Genomic DNA, 21,680 nt, shown 5'->3' with positions numbered 1-21,680 from the left:
ACCCGCAACATGAAAAATCAGAAATGAATAAAATGAACTTTTTCAGGCGTAGGTCCCATTCTCATGCTCTTTAGGCTAAAGGAAACGGGTGATCAGGGGTCTAACAAAACTGAATAATTGGGAAATTATTGGTACAGTAATAATGTAGGAGAAAACGAGAGAACCCCTGAGAAAATTCGTGGATGCGATGTTGCCCACTACACTCACATGGCCTGTATTCAAACCATAGACCATATGCTCTAGAAGTAAGAATCTACCATTTAGTCACTATGCCCCTATTATACAATCTGGCGTTCCCCTAAGACAAGCATTTTCTCAAAATACTCAGTGAGAAGTTTCGAAGCTTTACATTTATTTGGATGATTATTATTAATTAAAAATTGAATGGAATTTGGTCCCACATATTAGAAAATGTTATTAACAGTAAACTATATTATTACTGTTTTCCAAGCCAAGTTTCCAAGTTTAAACATGATTAAGTAAAGGCTTGTTACTTATGCACATGTTTTCTTTCGTACTGGAATATTTGGGAGTTCTCCTCAAATCAGATTCGAGGGCTGACGTTGATCCAAAAACAGTCTGGTGCTCACACTGCATTAAGAAGTTAAGAAAGAAAAACTTGAAACCATCCATATTAACGCATCTAGGAGAAGGATCTCGAAGTAGATATGGGCTCCCTCGTGGCTAAGCGGATAGTGTAAGCGGTTAGGAGACCTGGGTTCGATTCCCGGAGGGAGGTAATGTGGTTCAGATTCCTCGTTAAGGGTCCTTACTACAGTGAAATTAAACTACCGCTAATTTTAGAGTTTTTTTTTGTAATATCTTCAAAACAAATAAAAATATTCGAAAAGCAGGAACGTAGTGAACTAGACAATACGATTTCGCAAGTGATACCTTTACCACAAAACACCTATCTGTTTTTAATATGTCGCTATTCACAGAACCCGCAAAAAATGCTAAATCTGTCTACAGTTGCAAATCGAAAGCAGATAGATAAGTTGTGGTAACGGTATCACATGAAAATCCGTATTGTCTAGTTTACTACGTTTCTGCTTTTCGAATATTTTTATTTGTTTTAAAGATATTACAGAAAAATTAGCGGTAGTTTAATTTCACTGTAGTGAAGACCCTTAAGCTGTAGGTCCAGGTCTTATATAGCCTTGCTACTGAAAGGTATGCTAAACTGCAAATTAAACCAAACCGAAGTAGAGATTTGAGTTTATTCATTATTTTCTTACAATCCTTACATAAGACTCCGGTTGATTTTCTTAACTTTGTTTCCGATTGTTATAATAATTATCGTTTTTGATTATTATTTATTCGAGTTACGTACCTTCGCAGATATATCACTGTCACTACCAATTGCTAGAAGTTTCGGTTTTTCGTTTTATTCGTTGTCGTGTGTACCACTCAGATCTCGTGGTCAGGGTTGTTTCGCATACAAACTTTGCGATAGAATTGAATCGGTGATGGAGAAAGAAAACTATTCGAGAAATGAAAAAGAACATTCCGCAATATCAATTTCTATATGACTAAATATCCAGTTTCACTACGTTTCTGGTATTTTGAGAAATGAAACATCTTAACATATACTACAAATGTCTAATGGAAATACTTTGGTATAAGGAACGGTATATCCGGTAAGCATTTTGTTTTTCGTTTTCCAAAATTAAGGAGTAATGCAATATTCTTCGATATTTTTAATATTTGCACTCACGGATTCAATTAAATTCGTCACTGGTAGTACTTATCTTATATAGTAAGGTGAGTCATGTAAAGAAATATTCTGCCCAAAGAGACTTGCACCTTTCTCTCAAATAGGCAAGTTATATGTTCTATTGAGCCCGGTAACGCACACAGTTACCTCTGGTGCAACATGAAGTAGGCAAAGGGCGGGATTCGAGCAGTTTTTACGAAGCTTCCGGATTAGATTAGACTCTATGGGGTTGTGGTCAAATCGAAGGATGATATTTATGGGGCAGGGACGCCCTTTGACACTACAAGGCAGAGAGGAATTTGCTTTTTAATTTTTTTTAATTTTTTTTTTTTTTAACGGTCGGATGTCGACACTATTTATCATGATTGATTTCTACTCGCTCAAGGAGTTCCCTCTACCAATAGGTATAACTAGTAGATAGACTTAGGCCCATTGCAAGAATTAGACTTTGAAGTTACTCTTCCTCAGAACTTTTAGAATGAAGTTCTAAATATCGAATGAAGTAATTACTTTTCAATAACATTCCTCTATCATTTTCAGTTTCAATAGTAATTTACGTAGAACAAAAACGATAAGAGAACGAGAAGCGGTATTCTTGAAATCGATTAAGTATTCTAAGAATAGATTATCTTCTACCTTAACCCTCTATTCAAAAATTCTGCTTTTCAAGTTGACTTCTAGAGTAAAAAGGGTAATAGATAGAGAGAAGCGGTTTTCTGGAATCAATTTAGCATCTCAAGAATATATATTCCATCTCCACTACAAGTATAGTCTTTCAACTGAAACCGGAAGTAGTAGAAAACTCCTATTGCTTCCAGTTTCAATATTAACTGAGAAAAATATCAAGCCATATGAACCAAACTTCTTAATGTAGTATACACGTGACGCTGCTATATGATAAGACTTAGGATTGCAAACGTATTTGCAGTAGAATTACTCACGAGATGAGACGAGACGAGACAACTCTTCCAGTAGAAACAGATACATTTCCGAAACGATACATTACTTGTACGACATTATTTTGTCGAGACGAGACAGCCTTAACCTGTTGTCTCGTAAGCAACCCTCATATTATCACAATAGTAATGATATAAACAACATGAATAGTAATGATATAAACCACATATAAACAACATGAATATAAACAAATTCTCTTAATTTCTAACGGTTATATTTAAATACTTGTACTTCGCAACTAAGCTTAATGTGAAAACTATTTCCATTTTTAGAGCTTGAGAGAAGAAACAGTATTAATTTCTAAAATAATAATAATAATAATAATAATAATAATAATAATAATAATAATAATAATAATAATAATAATAATAATAATAATAATAATAATAAAAGTAATAATAATAGTCTTAGTAGTAACCTTAACCAACAAAACAACTAAAATACAGTGGTGCCAAAGGTACGTAGATAAAGGAGTTTGCTTGCCACAGTATACAGAATGTGAAAATTGAATTATCCCACACCAACTATTCCACACTCAAAAACTTTAGTTAGATGAATTAATATTTGAAGGTAGAAAATACTTATCTTTAGATTTGCTGAGTAGAAAGCAATTTAGCTTCATTTTAGCGTTTCATTCCTCGAACAGATTAGTATTTTCCATCCTGAGTATCATACTAACCCGCGAACCGCAACAGCATTGCGGGCAGTCTACCAACCAAGGATGGTATCCACAATGACTCCCATAGGAATATATGAGAAACTGATTTTTGATTGTTCATGTTTTGAGATCAACTGGATGAAAACACCGTGTGCATGGGTTTTCTCGGGGTTCTCCCGTTTCCTCCCACTTTCTTCATTCCACCATTTCATTCATTACTCATCATCACCGTCTCCTTTAGCCTAGTCGGCATAACCGTGGGACGTAAAACTCAAAAATTTCATTTCATTTCATTTCATTTCAACTGGATGAATCACCTCTATTAACAGACTCGATTCACAACTTTTGACTCTAAATCCTGGCCAAAATAGATGGTGATTCACTAAGCAGTTCTTGAGATTTTGTGTCTCCCGTGTGGACACGCGGACACACAGAGTAATATAAAATTATTTTTAATAAATTAAATCCCTTAAAACTTAAGGTTCAATTTAGGGCAGATATGTGCACGTTGGAACAGGGGGTGGGTCAATCACAGAGGACTTACTGGCATCAAGAGCCGTATGAGACAATGTATAACATTTTCATAACAATCGAATGACCCTATTTAATGGAGAAACCTTTCATCGTACACAAAAATTACAGGAACACAAAAACTGTTATAACAGTAATCAAAATATTTATTTACTAAAGAAAAGCAGGAAAAAATCTATTTATTTATCATTTTAGTGGGAAATACGATTCCTCATGTTCTGAACTAGTCTCTCAATGTTCCGTGATACAATGGTTGTTCCAACGCGGATGATTTTTTCATAGGTGGACATCGATTATTAAGAAAATATTTTCAGTTCAGTTTAAGATTATGTAAGAAATATATTTTCAATAAGGTGTCAGGCGGGCCGGGTGAAAGAGTACAGTGGGGCAGAACTGGCCCGGTTGTTGCATATGGCTGATTTAGGGAAAGCATAATTATGACAATATTTCATATTTGCTATTGTCATTTATTAAAAAAAAAAAAAACTAACCTTTGGCATCATCTGAGAATAGAAAAAGATATAACTAGGGATGGGCATGAGCGAGTTCGAGCGAGTTTTCATTGAAACTTGACTCGACTGGAAGGAGACATCTTTGAGCTCGACTCGAGAACTCGGCTCGAAAAATTTCATCCAACTAGACTTGAATTTGACTCGAGTTTCGAGTCGAGTCGAGCCAAAACGAGCCAAATCGAGCCAAATGCTCTGTGTAGTTTCAAGTACTTTCTTCAAGTATTCTACATAGAAATATAATTATTACCAATACTACTACTACTATAACATTATTATTATTATTATTATTATTATTATTATTATTATTATTATTATTATTATTATTATTATTATTATTATTATTATTATTATTAAACACCGTGTATAAACATGAAAGATAGGTGGTTTGTAACTGAATACTAAAAGCTAGTTGACTGCTGACCTCAGTAGTCGTGAAGTCTAGGAGGCAAGGACATCGTTCACGAGGTTCTGGGTTTGAGTTCCGGAGGAGCAAGTATCCGGACTCGAATCAAAAATCGTTAAAAATTAGAGGGCGCCAACCACATATGTTCAAAACTGCTTGGTCCGGGTTTAAGATTCTCAACAGTTCGAGCGGCTCGGCTCACAGCTCATTCCCTATCGAGCCGAGCCAACAGCTCACCCACCCAAACCGACACGAGCCGAAACAAACCGAGCTGATGGCGATGGCTCACCCCAATGAGCCGAGTAGGTGCCTCATCTCAACCAAACCGGCTCAAGTTGTTCGCTCACTTGAGCCGTGCTAAACCGGTTAATATCCCCACACGGGTTGAGCTTCTGATTGGGCTCAAAACTTTCACCGTGGAGGTCTCAGCCTTGGTGGTGAGAACTACAGTATATACTTATGTTAGTGCTCACGACATTTGAGGCTGTCTCATTATAAAAATCCATTGTCGTCTTGCTAACTGAGACGAGGCGAGATGAGAGCAGTGTCTCACCTCGTGAGCAACACTAAAAATATTCCACATTACTGCTTACATTTCTCATACCTTTCGCTTTCCAGTCTAATCAGGCAATGATTTCGAAACGAGTTAAAACGAGCTAAACGAGCGAGCCATTTTTCAAACTCGACTCGACTCGAAACTCGATCTCAAAACAGTGACTCGGCTCGGAACTCGACTCGAGAAAATTACCTTTGATTCGACTCGAAACTCGACTCGAATTCGCTCGTTTTAACTCGTCCCTAGATCTAACTGCAATCCCTAGATGTAACCTAACAGGCCCGCAACCAGAGGCCCTAAGCAGGCCCTAAACTTTTCGTGGCCCCTCCAGACCTCAATACAAAAACACAATTTAGATCTGTGTAATATAATTTTTAATGACTTGCCCCTAACATAGTCATGCCCCCTTCCCAAAACTCGATGGCTGGTTTCGGCCTGTAACCTAACTTCGCATTTGGAGGGAAATCATAATTGTTCCATTACAAGTTTAAACCCTATATTATAATTACTAAACCTATAGCTAAATATGTCACTTAAGATTAGGTGATCAAAAGAAAGAAAAAGCATCAATACTTAACTTTAGAGTGCAATTTTCTTCACACGGGATCCTTTTTCTCAAAATTTCACATTATTTCCTTTTGGTTGTGCACACATTACATAAAGCATAAATATAATATCCTTTCTTCCGATTCATTTTCGTATCCTTTCTTATATGTAAATTTTGTGATAGAAATGATTATTGTGCACTGAAGAAAGAACATAACGCTGGAAATAAACAAATAAACAAAAACATATTCTTTTGATACTGTAACAACACGAGCACTCACTGAATTCTTTTTCGTCATTTAACGCATTTGGATCTTATTGTCAAGGAATTTGCTTTAAACGACTTATAACGCGCGTCAGTAAATAGTATTGTTTCACTGCTGTTCAGCAGCCATCGCTTCACTATATAGCTTCTGCATCTTCATTGACTGGCAAGCATAAATTGTGACGTCAATCTCTTCATAAGAAAGAAAGAAGAAAAGGAAACAATATTCACCGTTAATTATAATTGCTCGTTACAAATTGCGTAATTGTCCTTAGGAATGAAGTGAAATACGCATTCATTTTATGGAGGAATTTTTGCGCATAAGGTTGGATACATGATCGAAGGGAAAATCACGTGGATTAGAATGTGAGGAAACTCGACAAGCGAAAAAAAAAGAAAGATCTGCTCGCTCGCGCGCGCGCAAAATAGTTTGGTTTGCTAGAATTATTTGGCTCGATTCGTAACGTCCCGGGAGAGGAAACTCCTCATAGAGAGAAGCCGGATGTTGAGTGATGTCAGGGGATACGCAACGTCATTAATAAAAACCACAAACCGATTCATTTCTCAAAAATGCTATGTTTGGGAGTTTCTGTTGTGTTCCTCAATCCTCTCAAACATCCCTCATCCCTCCCTCTTTCCTATTGTCTTAAACAGATGAAACTGATATCATTTTCAAGAGAAACTACCCTTCGGATTTGTACATACTACTTTAAGGCACTGCTTCCCAAACTTTTTCTACAAATGACACATTTATTGAACAGTCACGACATATTATTATATTCTATTATATGTATATTAATGATATGAATTATAATAGTATAAACCTGTAATGTTCTATTTTGAATTGAGCATTCATTGTTGCCAGTGATGATTTCAGAAGATTCTCTCCAGGAGGGGAGAGGTTTCAACATAGGGAGTAAAACTAATATTCCGAATATACTGACAATCCTCCTTGAGCAAGATCCGAGAAATGTGCTGGGGGAATTTCGTAACTCGGGGGATAGGAAGAATCCCCCCGGGCCACTCCACTGAAATCGTCACTGATTATAGCTGCTGTTGAAGACATTGATTGGTACACGCTGTCTCAAAATTGATCTTAAACTTATTACTGTAGGCTTCATGGTAGCATTACAATGTATCATATAAAAGAACTTATGGGTCCTGTGGGTGACACAAAATTTAATTTTGATATTCTAAATTTTGCAATACACTCAATGGGACTGCGCGACACAGGTTGGGAAAGTCTGACTTTAAGCAATTTAAAGAGGCAGAGTTCTTGATTACAAAAATGATTTAAAAAAAAATCCCAAGGCTATATACAAGAATCTTTTGATACAACTAAGGAGAGAAACACGTACCTCACAGAAGATTAAGCCTCGCCAAACGAGTCCTCCTGACTGGTCTATCAGATAGATTTTTAAAAAAATGTATATGGTGCACTCAATACACAAGGAAATCAGGACAACTTTGGGTCATTTTTGACATATTTCATGTTTAATGTCTCTTTCTGCAGCTTCTTTCAGAGACTAAATGACACGTCTAAACATTGTAAATAAAGCTTATAATGTAAAATACAGTGCTAACTTTTCCATATATCATACGAACTTTATGTACGAACTTTATCTCACAGCTTCGGTAATTGTACATGATTCTTTTGTGCTCTGAAGACCTCATATCTCGTCCTATATAGCTGCCTGCTGAGAAAGGACATATATAGAAACCAATCCATAAGGGAAATGAAATTTTGATACATATATATATATATATATATATATATATATATATATATATATATATATATATATATATATATATATATATATATATATATATTTGTTTACACACTTCCATGTGTAAAATAGGAAACCTTTTGTGCAGGTTCTTGTGGCATAGTTGTAAATCGACAAATAACACACAGAAATATGTGTAAAAAATAAAATTGCGTACATTGATACATGAACAGAATTCTTTACTCTAGCTTCATGTCTTCTCCTAGGCTTTGATCGTGAAGAGGGACGATAAACACATAAGAAGCAATGAAAGAAGAAAATCTTAAATAAAAGTTCTAAGAGTTTAAGATAGAAAAATATTGATTTAAAATTTAAAAAATACACGGTAAAATATCTCCTAAGAGAAATATCAAAAGATATATTGGTGGAATATCCTCTAAGGCCTACAATAAAGGTACCATTCCAGCCATCAACTGAAAGGACTGGTGGTAAACCTTGTAAGTCACAGTCAAATTATTTCAGCCCAGGGTCCGAGTACGTGAATTCGAGTTTGTAACACAAGAATCATAGTTGTTCACCTACGCGATATCCGCTCGGTTTATATAGCTTATATATATATAAACTGTATTTTCTTCTTGTTCGTCGTAAACTATAATTCAATAGAATACTTCTATGATACACTGTGAGGTTAGGTTCAAACTGAGTCATATATTATTATCTTCAAGTATTTAGTTTTCCAATACATTATTTCCAATATTTATCGGTAACCGTCTTTGTGATTGTTTGTCGATCCGATCATATGTGACAGTACTCCTATTTTATAGTGTACAACAAGGAAAGAATAATTGCAAAGGAAAATAGAGCAATATTAAAATAAATAGCTGGTTAAAATGATGGAAGCAAAATGAGTTAATTGTATAGTCATTTGTAATCATTTATCATGTAGAAAACCCTCGTCAACCATATATTCAGCAGTTGATGAGATTACCAATGCACGGATAAGACGCGGAAAATTAGGTCCTGTTGACTGGTTGCCTGTCTGATGCATCAGTCTGGGTTTCCCACTCAGCCACCATTAATATGAGAATTCCTCACTGGATTCTCTTAATTCTTCTTCCTCCTTCTTTTCGGATCCTTTCGGTCAATTAATTCAGAGTTTGGCGTTCCTTTTCAGTAAAGAGGTTATGTAAGACATGGACTTTTAACTTAACGTGGGATCCTGAATAATATGAGATCTCATCAGGAATTAAACTCGAATCTGCTGTACCGTCAGATTATTTTTGTAAGGACTGTCAACAAGACAGTTGAAACTTAGACATCCTATACTATTAGCCTTGGGCTAAATCCTGGCTTGTGCCCATTTAGGGGGAGGGAGTCTGGTCTTTCTTATGATCTTCTACGAATCGATGAATTGTTTTTAATATAAATAAAAACTGTAAATACTAGACTGTACCCTAGTAGAATTGCAATATCCTGCATGATATTATTATTATTTACAATGACACAACATAGTAATATTTCTTCTTCTTGGGCCAATAATCTATCGATTGGTTTGACTTAGTTTTCTATTTTTGCCTATTCTGAGTCAGTTTTCTATACCTTACATTATTTGGTTCACAGATTTCAATCGCAGCCATCTTCTTTATATTTTTTCGTTCTATCTTTCCTTCCAACAGCCAATTCCGTGATTCCTTCATGTTTGATGATGTGTCCAAACATCCTATTTCTTTCTTTAGAAATGTCTTCAGTGTACACACATAGTTGTTATTGGTATTTTAGAAAATACAACCAAAATTGATAAATCATTCTTTAGTTAACAATCAGCTATCGCTCCTCATAGAGGTTCGTTGTAATTTACTGAAAATCTTAGCGTAGGATTTTATTATTTTAGTATTTCCTTTTCTAAACTCTGCCAACTCCATACTTCCTTCATTGACCAACATATCGGTAAGTACCTTTGATAATATGATCCAAGTGACGGAGGAGCAACATCCCCATTATTTTTCTTCTAAGTTCAGTTGGTTTTGTGATATTCAGAGCCACCATATCTCCCTCCCAAATAATACTAGATTAAAAGGGATCCATACAAATGATATAGTTGTAGGGTTTGAAGCATAGCATGTACTTCTATTGTTCAAGTACGTTACACACATTAGTTGATACATAACAAATAATTGAAGTGTTGAAACACGAGGGAAAGTTATTCTCTTACTTTTTGAAAAAAAAAATACAATTTGAGTACTTTTTTTTTGTTTGTTTCTTTTCAATTGTGGAGAATTATACCGTGATATAAAACAAATTTAAAAAAAACAGATAAAATACCGTTTTCCTACTTTTCTTGGACGACTTCGAACACAGGATATCATACTATTCAGCATTACATTACATACTGTAGTATATTATACATAAAAGCTTGCAACAAAGATACAAATCATGTGCATCGTTTGTTCTACTTTTTGTGTTGTACCACTTTATCTTATTTTAATGTGAAACTTATATATCGTATGTGGGGCATGGTGGTTCAATGGCAGACAGCTCACTTCTGGTACGTGCGGCCCTTGTTCGATCCCAGTAAGTTTATGATGAACAACATTTTATTTATAGGTTCTCTCTTTTCTTCTACATTCTTATTCTATCAATTCTTTCATTATCATTCGCTTTAATTATTCATTTGTCTTCTTTTATCTACTTTCTTAATGGTTCCAATATCCAATAGCCACCCGATCATTAAGGTGCATCTTTAATAAAAGTGAATTGGGGAGTTTGATGTAATAAGGGCTTAAGCGAGTTTACGCCGTTTTTTTAAGCATCAAACGCATTTGTGGCTTTTGCAATGCTTGTTTAGCGTCCTGGTAACATTTCAATTCAATATCGGAATAAAATGCTGCATATTACATTGTTTCATGTAAGGAAAAAAAAAACTACTTAAATTGTCAACATCGTTTATCTCCAACTGCATGTTTCACACTTACGCCCTTATTGCATCAAACTCCTCAATTGTTGTTCCACCAATCATAACTTTCTGTACAAAATTTAAGTTGTCACGTTGTTTAAAGCAGAACAATTTTCACTCCTTTCCCTAATATTTCAATGATAGACTTTTCGTCATAGCGTCTGTTTGGGGGCACTCTTGCTTTAACTCTAGATCTTAAGCTAACTGCTCTCTCCATATTAAAATAAATTCTGTTTGATGGTATAGTAGGTATTAAATGTATTATATAGAATATTTTAAAAGTAGAGGATATATTATCATTCAATATATTTATAAACTCATAGATCATTGAAAATAAAATATATCCGAATATGATCTAACTGAAAGCAGGTTCTAACACTAGATACATAATATCTGCATTTTTCGTCGAAATTCGTCATAAACAGCACGAGGTTATTTTGCACTAAAAATTTTAAGATTGGGAGGCAAGAAGGAATTTCCGGATTGGTTGTTCCTATCGAGCCTTCTGTTCGCTGAACGTTATAGGTTAAAAGTGTGCTTTGCGTTATTTTGTTATTATTATTATTATTATTATTATTATTATTATTATTATTATTATTATTATTATTATTATTATTATTATTATTATTATAACTATCCTTCAGGTCACTGTTGGCATTAGTCATAGGTAAATTTAATAATTCTTAAATAATCACATCAGCTTTACTCACTGGCGTATAGAGAATTTCATCAAGAGAGAGGGAAAGGGTTCAAGTGCTTAAATTCATATTTTTTTCGTGATAGCGCGAAATTTGTATTTCTATCTTAATGTAGTAGACTTTTATTTCTTCATAATGTCTTGCAGATATGCGAATTTTCTGCCCGAAGGCAGGTTTTTAGCCCACTTACCGTAACGTAGTGTTGCCCTCCACAAGACTAATTTGGGGCCCCGTCTCATCTCGAAAATGTGTAATAAAAGTGCTTTTCGTGTCTCGAAAAGTAGATTTGTGTCTTTTGAAAGGACACGATTTTGTATCTCGTGGACAATACTACCCTAACTTATTTAGACGGGGCAACTAAGCCAGTCGGACAGGGATGTAGGATGGCGAGTTCCTTTCCCCTGTGTTTTAAAAATGGTTAGGCAAAGTGGAAGTGAATACGTTGATGGTTGGAGTTGCGAATATCACGAATAAAAGAACTATGTAGAAGAAGGGGAAATTGAACTCGGTAATTCTTCTTTTGCGTACGCCACTGATATCATTGGTGTGAATTAGTATAATGCACTTGTCATAGAAAATTGAATGTAAGATTTTTAAAATTTATCCTGGAATGTTTTTTTTTTTTTTTTAAATAATAGGAAAATCCAGAATATACCATCAAAAAGAAATAATAGAATGGGAGGAACAATAGCAGGATGTGGAGCTCTAAGAAGGAGAGGGGAGATACACCTTGAGTGAGTAGCAGGTATGTGTGGGAGACGCTTTTATTGATTTTTTACCGTTCTGACCTTGAACGCTGGAGTACGACTTTGTTGGGGGTTGAGGTTTGTTCTTCCACGTGGATCATGCGCAGTTGAGTCACGGAAATTCTAGTGAACGATCGTTGATCGTCTAGGGAAGATGGTTAGCTTAGACTTAACGAGAATGTTTTCTTCGTATATCTAGGATTTAACTGCTGCAAGGTGTCTATGCCGTTACATTAACAATGAACTTAGTTGTCAGGTAAGTGATCATACTAACATACTTCGTAATGAATGAATATTTGTTTGTTTCTTCGGAATTTGTTTATTCCTACCGTATAGCCACACCATTGCTTGCTTGTACAGCTCATTTTGCTTTCGCGTTATTGATTTTTGAGTACATGGGTTTATAGTTAGTATGTGTACGCAGGAGCTATTTCAGTTCAACCGACAGACGCTGCCGGTTTATGTAATATGCAACGCACACATTAGAGTGTCTGGATTGGACTTAAATTATTAATTGTAATACAAAATGTTGTCTCGGGGAAACATTATGATGGAATGATGATATGTTCATTAATAATAATTTTTGTATGTACGTTTAACATCAAATTTATTTATTTAGATTTAATTAAGTATTATAGTTGCATGCTCTGAAAAAAAAGTTTCATCGCTAAAGAAGCAAAATCCTGCCAGTGAATCTTATTATTTACTCAAAGGTTCCCGGGTTCGATTCCCAGTGACAGCTTTAAAAAATTTGAACGGATTACAGTGGTTCGGATTCCACCTTAAAACTGTAGTTTCACGTCTTATATAATCTGGGTGCTGAAACGAACGCAAAACTGGAAATCCAAGCAGCCAAGCCAAGGTCTCTTTCGCACAGGGTTTGTAGTTATAACTAAGTAGGCTATGCTGCCCTATCTCGTAATCGTATCTTAGATGACTCTCATATAGCCTCGCTGCTGAAAGGGACGCTAAACAAAAATCAACTCAACTCTTTTATCTATTAACTAGGTGGGGACGGTGACGTGCTCCTGTCATCCAGATCTTTTATAGGCGTAATAGTGAGGTGAGGAATGGCCTATACTGTGGAAGTTGATCTTACATGATGATCTGTGCACCCACCAGGTAGATCCAAGCCCTGGTCGTGGTTCCAACCCTCGCGTTAGTTCTGTGGTGCATAAGGATAAAACACGAAAACTCCATTTCATTGTATTACTCAAACTACAGTACATTCGGTCACAAGTACATGTAGTGGAGATTTTATAAGTTCATATGTTGATTTAGGGTGGGAAAAAAGAATCGACCACTTTTTTTTTTCTAATGACTCGTTCCGAAATCCGTCAAATGTAACTGAAGAAAATAAAGCAAATCTTAGCCTCCTAGAGAGCATTGAATCAGATACCTCTCCAATAAAAAGATTCCAAGTAGTGATGAGCAAATGCAAGACCAAGACCAAGACCCGTTTTGTATTTTTTTTAAAAAAATATTTTTAACAGATCCAATACTCTACTGATTCCCAAACTGGGGAAGCTACACTGAGGCGCATGAAAGAAAATCAAAACGACACAGATTACTGAAATGCCATGAATTGCAAAATTATTTTTACACTGTAATGGCGTCAGATTTTTTTCTTTCTTTTCAACCAAGATTAGCCTATCTTTGTATTCATCAAACTCCCAATTAAATATTGAGATTTTGCTTTACTGATTCCAGAACTCTAAAGGGCAGAAACATGAACATTACGCAAAAGCGATTTAAAAAAAAAAAAAAAAAGGAGGCTTTCGAAACGTGGGCATGGAGGAAAAGGGAGAGAATTATCTAAATTGAAGGAAAAATGAATGAGAAGGTGTTAGAAATAGCAGCAGTAGGGGAGAAAAAGAATAATTTTAGATGTAATTAAGAGGAGGAAGAGGAACTGGTAGGGACATTGGGTGAGGAGGAACTGTATTACGAGGGAAGAGCTAGAGGGTAAGGTAGAAGGAAAGAGAGGGAGGAGACGAAGGAGACTGTAGTTGAAGGAAGATATTAGAACAAAATTGCTACGTCAAGATGGAGAGACTAGCTGAGAATCACCGTACATCTAAGCTTCTCAGTTGCAGCAAGTGACCTGATAAATAATGGCAGAATAGCTATGATGATAATGGTGGTGATATGTTTACTAATATTGACCAAAAAGAGAGAAAAAATAGTAATTATAATATTCTTATTCATTTCTTGAGTATCAAACTTCTTACATTAATATTTTAGAATAGTTTGAGTGAAAACTGAAAACGACTCAACTGTCTACGCCTTTGAAGTAAACTCTATTTATATAAATACTTTTGACCAGTGGCGTATATAGGGGGCTATTGGGCTCAAGCCCCCAGAAATAGATTTATTATATGCGCAAGTTCATTAAAATTTGTAGGAACTCAAAAGGAAAAATATAAGTACTTATTCCTGTGTTGTGCATAGTCCCCCGGAACAAAATCCTAAATACGCCACTGCTTTTGACCTATTTTAAAAGTCCAAAATAACGGCATCAAACTTCAAGTTATTTGAAATAACTGTGGAAAATCACTCTTGTGAATATGGAATATTTATTGTTGTATAATGTTATATCGCTCAATCCTCGATGTGCAGTATACCTAAGGAGGCTAAAAGTTATATTGATCAACAATTAGGATCTAATCAATGTATAAGCAACCGCCCATGAAATCAAACTTGGCGTCACATGTAGTGTTTTTTTTTTTCAATGTTATGAAAATGTTATTTAGATAATAATTTTATGAGACCACATTAAAAATTTCCAACGGATGCTTGAACCTCAGAGCCAAGGCTATATCTATGTAGTCGGCATTTTTGGTGTGCGGAATTACCGACTTTCAATACTACATTCCTCTTTAGTTTTGAAAGAAGAACAACACAAACATGTTTTAAATGAAATGGAATATCTAGTTTAACGTCCCACGTTTATGCACCGAGGCTAAGGGAGAATGTAATGATGAGAATTGAATAAAATGATGGAATGAAGAAAGTAGAAGGAAACGGAAAAAACCCGAGAATTAAAATCCAAGATGTTAATTAAAAAAAAAAAATCAATGCACTTTTTTCGTAGATAACTGTTCAGTGCTGAATGAGAAAGACTTTTTCAATTTCGCATTCAGTTCCTTACTGAACGTTTGTGGCGTTTCATCAGCAGACTGCTTGAAGCAAAGCAACTGAAGGGTTGAAAACAAATCCCTTTTTTGCTATATTTATCTCAGGACGAGCCGACAAACTTTAACAGCTCGAAGGTCAGAAGTTTAAATTTACTCCAGATAACACACACATCTATAGAATAGTGTCAGATTTCCCGATAAGCAACCCTAATCGTTTAAAAATGCAGGAATGCATCATAATCCAGCACCAATGACACATTTCTTTATGTACAACAATCTTTGATTACAATGACACATGTGTAGCTTGGAATAACTACAGAAAACGCGAACAACCGATTCAAAAAAACGACATATTGTTGCTATGCTACTGGGGCAGATCTACTCACAGGATTACATAAATTACTGGGAACATATTCACTCCAGCGGCATTTTTACTGAAGCCAAGAAATTCAAGTGAAAGAAGTAATGATTCCCCCCCCTTTTTTTACATTCTATAAAAAAAATCAAGTAGTATCGGTACTTGTGCAAGAGTCTTGGTCTTGCAGGTATGGTCTTGGTCTTGGTCTTGGTCTTGCACCCCTTGGTCTTGGTCTTGGTCTTGCATCAGGATTCTTGGTCTTGGTCTTGGTCTTGCATGCAAAACTCTTGCACAAACTGCAAGACTAAGACTCTTGCGCTCATCACTAATTCCAAGTACACCACCACACCAGTTATTCTAACCAGTATTATATAATGTATATAGACAAGTCTGCTTGAAAGATAGAACGCGATGAACAACTGGTTCCATATGATTGCGTGGAGAAGCATGAAAGAAAAGTTTACTAAGTTCTCTTTATTTAAATGAAGTACAACATTTTCGAAGTTGAACATTTCTGGTATAGAATCTTAATAGTAGTGTGATTTAAGTTGACTCTTATCGTATTCAGTGGAGGTTCCTTAGGGAAGAGCGGAGGGGGCGATCTTTTTTTTTTTTATTTATTTAACTTTTAAACATTAATTTCATTGGGGAACAGTAATACGGTCTGTTTAAAGCCTAACCAAATTATGTGGTATTTATGCAGTCGTATCATTTGAACTGTGGATTTCTCATTCTAATGTCAGTCACGATTAGAGATGCAAAAACGCCGGCTTTTTTGGGAAAAAAACGAGAATTTTGGAAATTTTGGCTTTTTTCATTTTCATGATTTTTCTATCTAAATAGCTTTCTTATAGTATATTCTATAGTTTGATAAGAATTCCATGACCTAAATGCCATATTTCGCTCTAAAATTCATCATCAAGCTGGATGGAGCACATGTTTTACGAATTAAAGCTAACAGGAAAAATGTAGTATTTGAGGGTAATTTTAGAGGCTATTTAACTTTATTTTAACTTTTGAGTTATTGATATTTTTTCTTCTAGGGATCATTTCAATTTGTCATCTGTTTCATTTCTAAGAGCTTAGTACTCTAGCTTCTAGCCCAAAAGTTAAACTTACGTTTTTCTATATATCCGTCAAAGCGTACGTTTTTCAATATATCCGTCTAACCGTACTTCCACATTTCTGTTATACTGTAGCTGTGCAACGATTTAGCAATAATTTTCCGGATACAACCTTGAATACTAATTTATACAAATAATCAGTAGGGGATTTAGAAACGTACTTTGGGGCCGGTTTCTCGGATTGTTTCGTTTCTAAAATGTCCTAATTTTATTTGGGAGGAGCTTGAAGTTTATGAGTACAGGCATAACTAATATTTCGTTTCGTTTATATGTTTAGCAATAATCTTCCGGATACAACTTTAAAAATCATTTTATACTGAGAATCAGTGGCGGATTTAGAAAAGTATTTTGAGAAGGTTTTTTTTCTTACTAATGTTTAGTTTTTCTAAACATTCGTAATTTTTATTTGACGGGAGCTTAAAGTTTATGAGTAAAAGCATAACTAATAGATATTTCGTTTGTTTTAGACATTCCGTAATTTTGGGGAACAGGTTTCAGTCCGAAAGACCGTCCCCCTTACCTTCGCAAAACCGTCACTGCTGGTAATTAGTAATAATAACGATTTAAAAACAATAAGAAATGAAGTCGGCTAACTCACAGTACACGCACTATTTCTACTTCATAGATGGAATGAAGAAAAGTTTTGTCAGAATGGTCGAATGCTGAGTTGAATCCCGGATTTTTCGATAGAAGCGCAAAAGCTCCACTCAGTCATGTTTGTTGTGCAGTTGTATTTATTTTAACTTAAATATATTCCGTAGTCCTTTTTTTTTTTTTTTTTTTGTGTGGTGGTGAGGTGGGGAGAGTTCCATAATGATATGAAGGGTGTGAGCCAAGAACATGGTAACCAACAAATTTTCAATTGTTGAGTTATGTAGCACCAGATAGACAGCAACGCATACCGCTTCGTTTAATCCTTCATGTATAGTCTTGTGAAAAATCAGCTTTCCGACTTTCAAAATGGATTGTGCAGCAGAAAATTTCTAATTTCTTAAAATAGTAAAATTGTGGGTTACCATGTTCTTACCTCACACCCTTCATATGCTGAATCCCTCTTGTTAAAAATACGCCAAGTGAACTTTGTGGTGGACAAACACCATGTGCGTGGGTTTTCTCGGGGTTCTCCCGTTTCCTCCCACTTTCTTCATTCCACCATTTCATTCATTTCTCATCATCACCGTCTCCTTTAGCCTAACCGGCATAACCGTGGGACGTAAAATTCAAAGATTTCATTTTCTTGTTCAAATACAGAAAACGTGAGGACTGAGTAAACCGTGATGGTGCTTATATAAAACTGTAGAATTTCAAGAATATACAAAACCTCTAGATGTGCAGCCTTTGAGTGTATCATATAAATCTAAGTATTTTTCTTATGTTTTATTTTAATTTTATTTTGTTCCAAAAAGAGGGTATGGAATATTTTGAAGTAAAAATACTACATAGAATTTTGCTACTTATTTGAGTATTTTTTTAAAAGAAGTATTTACTTTCAGGGTTGGCTGGTTTACACCAGCTGTTTTTTTTCTCTTTTTTAAAAATAAACAACTGGTTTAAACAAACAAAAAAAAAAGTAAAAAGAACGAGAAATGCGAATCGTGTGAACTTCATGGTGACGTTTCCACACATCAAACCATCTGCATTAGTTTTATTTCCTTTTCACCTTTTAATCAAGGTGTCCCATGTTCAACTCTCGGTCAACCACAACCCTTTTTTGATGCGTAAACAAAGTAGCGGTTCGGATGTAACTTTAAGCGAAAGTCTTCTCCTTGATAATTTCGGTATTACGTAAGGATGTTAAGCCTGAACATACGAAACGAAACTAAATTGTATATTTCCGCATGCCTGAATGCCTGTTGTTTTATAAAGAAGCCAAGGTTGCTAAAATATATTGATACAAATTGGCAAACTTTATCGATTGCCTACGTAGCTTCCAACATTAGCTTGGATTGTACTTTCAATGATATGTACGTACTAAATTTGTAATTTAATACCTCAGTTTTAGCGTACTGATTATGATAACGTTGATCTTTAAATTTTACATGCAAAGCAATAACAGGATTTTTCCGTTATTGTTTTACATTTAGAGTAATGACGGGATTTCCCGATGGCTAGGGCGGGAGTTTCTCAATTTAAGAAATTCACTGACCGGACTTCTTTAAGCTTATGTGACCTCTTCCAGCATAACCCCGTTGTTGCATAATAACACCAAGGCGAAACAAACTTATTTCTGTCAAAATGTAACATAAATACATAAAGCAAAATATCTAAACCCAAAAAAAACCTGGTTTAAACCCAAAAATCCCTAGTTTAAACTCCCCCCAAAAAACAGTGTTTTGGCATTTTCAAAAACAACCATGGTTCTTGCCAACCCTGCTTACATTTGTATGTAGGAGGTTAAAAAAAATCTTATTATATGCATTGGTTAATCCTTTGGAATTCATAATGTAAATATGTTGAGAAGTAAAACTGTTTGAAATATCTTTTCGAAATTTCTGGTTTATTTTCGAGGTTTTATCTTATTACCGGCATCAACCACTAATAAAATTACTTGTTGTGTTATGGAGAAACGAAACAAAATCTGGTTTATCAATTTAAAGCAGAATTTTCAAAAAAGCCCAAAATTTCCCAAGCAAAAAAGCGAAGCAGAAAAAACCGAGTTTTTTTTTCCCAAAAAGCCGTTTTTTTTTCGAGCCCTTGCATCTCTAGTCACGATAGACTGAATGTAGTGAGTGTATGATAAAGCTTTTGCACGGAGACCTGTAGTAAGGTGGGTGAAACAAATCATTCTTTTAATTAAAAAATAATAATATCTTTGTATCACAGAAAAGGGATGTGGGTGAGATGCGGAGCTCAAAACGTAAGATCGACAATTTTCATCTGCTTGATTAAAGGGAAAGCAAGAAAAAAGGGAAAAGCCAGTAGAACTTCAGGACCCTTTACTGAAAGCCTCGCTGAATCAGGGACTTTTGGGTTGATTGGCTGATTGATTTGTATTTACGTTTTTGATAAGCAACAAGGTTATATAAGACTAGACCTAGAGTTTAGTATATAAAAGCTTCCAACAAAAATACAACAAATCTTATATAATTTGTTATAATATTAGTTGAAAACATAAATTATTCTTCATACATACTGTATACATTATTGTTAATAATAAATTGCGACAATTTATTCTATTGCTGATCTAAAGCTTGCATTTCATAAATCGATTCAACACTCGTCGTTCAGGAGGTGATTGGCCCCTCGCAAACAACGCTTCTGAATTTGCAGTGATTCTGTTTTATAAAATATTTACTTATTTCTTCATATATTTGATTTTTTTTTTTAATATTGCAACTAGATTATTTTTACTACGGTATAATATAAATTGCTGACAAATGATCTTTTCTGAGTGTAATTGTTTTTCTCGTTAGCATTCCATAAAGAGCTTAACATTAGTTGGTGTGGCTTTTTATCTTTCAAAATAAAAGACGTGTATATATATTTTATAAATATTAGTGTTTACCTAATATAAATCAGAGGGACCCACAAAGGGAATCTTGATGTAAAAAAAATAAATATTTCAGTTTTTCGTCCCACGGTTATGCCGGCTAGGCTAAAGGAGACGGTGATGATGAGAACTAAAGTGGAAGGAAACGGGAGAACCCAGAAAAACCCACGAACACTGTCCAACAGAAGGCCAACTTGGCGGTAGCTGAGATCGAATCAGAGACTCCACGCACCAGAGGTGAACGCTCTACCACTGAGCCACCGTGCCCCCAATCTTAATATAAAGTACGCTACTGAAATAATAGAGAAATTCGAGAGCAAATTATTGAAATAAGTCCAAAGCTAGTAAATAAATATATTAAGACAAATAAATTTAAAAATGCATAAACGCTATATGGTATAGACATGAATAGCTCTTTTAATCAAGGCCGTACCTAAGCTGGATTTATTGAAGTTCAGAAACATTAAAAAAAAAAAAAAGTTTAAATGCAATTAATGTTTTCTTGAGGGAAAATGTTAGTTGAAATTAGATTGACACGTTATAAACCGGGGAGAAATAAGCACATCCGTATACGCGATTCTTATGAAACACAGTAGCGAGGGAGTTATTCTACATTATTATTTTGAGCTTTTCAATCGGATTCTGAAGGTGTATTGGCAGTATAGGTAATAAAACAAACGTCTTGTTCCTTTGCAATACCAGTACCCAAAGGCAGGTTTTAGAGAGCAAGTTGCGACAATGAGAATATTTGGGATCGCATAATTTTTCATTGAAAACGGTACAATCAATCTGGATATGGACAAAATTGAGGGGAAAGAAAGATATATTTGGAGACAAAATGGTAAATTTAGGAGAAGCTTGGTAAGTTTTGGGGAGAATGGTAAATTTTAGAGGAGACTGGTAAATTTAAGGGAAAAATGGTAAATTTAGGAGGAGATTGAAAAATTTAATGGACGAATGGTAAATTTAGGAGGAGATTGGTAAATTTGAGGGGAAAATGGTAAATTTAGGAGGAGATTGGAAAATTTAGTGGAAGAATTGTAAATGTAGGAGGAAATTGGTAAATTTAAGGTAAAAATGAGAAATTTAGGAGGAGATTGGAAAATTTAAGGGAAGAATGGTAAATTTAGGAGATTCGTGAATTTAGGGGAAGAACGAGGGAAATTTTCAGCTCGTCATAGCGTCGAAAGGATGCATTTTTGCACCAAGATTGATTTATATTTTTTGTCTTACCTTGTCAGGAATTACCTCCCAAACATTGTCGATGTTGTTTTGAAACACCCTGTATTGTCATATATG

The 21,680-nt window shown here is 35.0% G+C and overlaps 1 long non-coding RNA gene across 1 annotated transcript in view; it reads left to right on the top strand.

Moving 5' to 3' along the window:
- The first annotated feature begins 12,391 nt into the window (after positions 1 to 12,391).
- Positions 12,392 to 21,680, top strand: part of LOC145674806 (uncharacterized) — a 67,364-nt gene continuing 58,075 nt past the window's right edge. Inside the window, exon 1 of the long non-coding RNA XR_014129036.1 lies at positions 12,392 to 12,528. This is a non-coding gene — a long non-coding RNA (uncharacterized LOC145674806). The remainder of the gene's footprint in view (positions 12,529 to 21,680) is intronic.

Source organism: Thermobia domestica, chromosome 2, assembly GCF_964235325.1.
Source record: "Thermobia domestica chromosome 2, izTheDome1.hap1.1, whole genome shotgun sequence".
In the NCBI taxonomy this organism is placed as follows: Eukaryota; Metazoa; Arthropoda; class Insecta; order Zygentoma; family Lepismatidae; genus Thermobia; species Thermobia domestica.
This window is presented reverse-complemented; position numbering and strand designations above follow the sequence as displayed.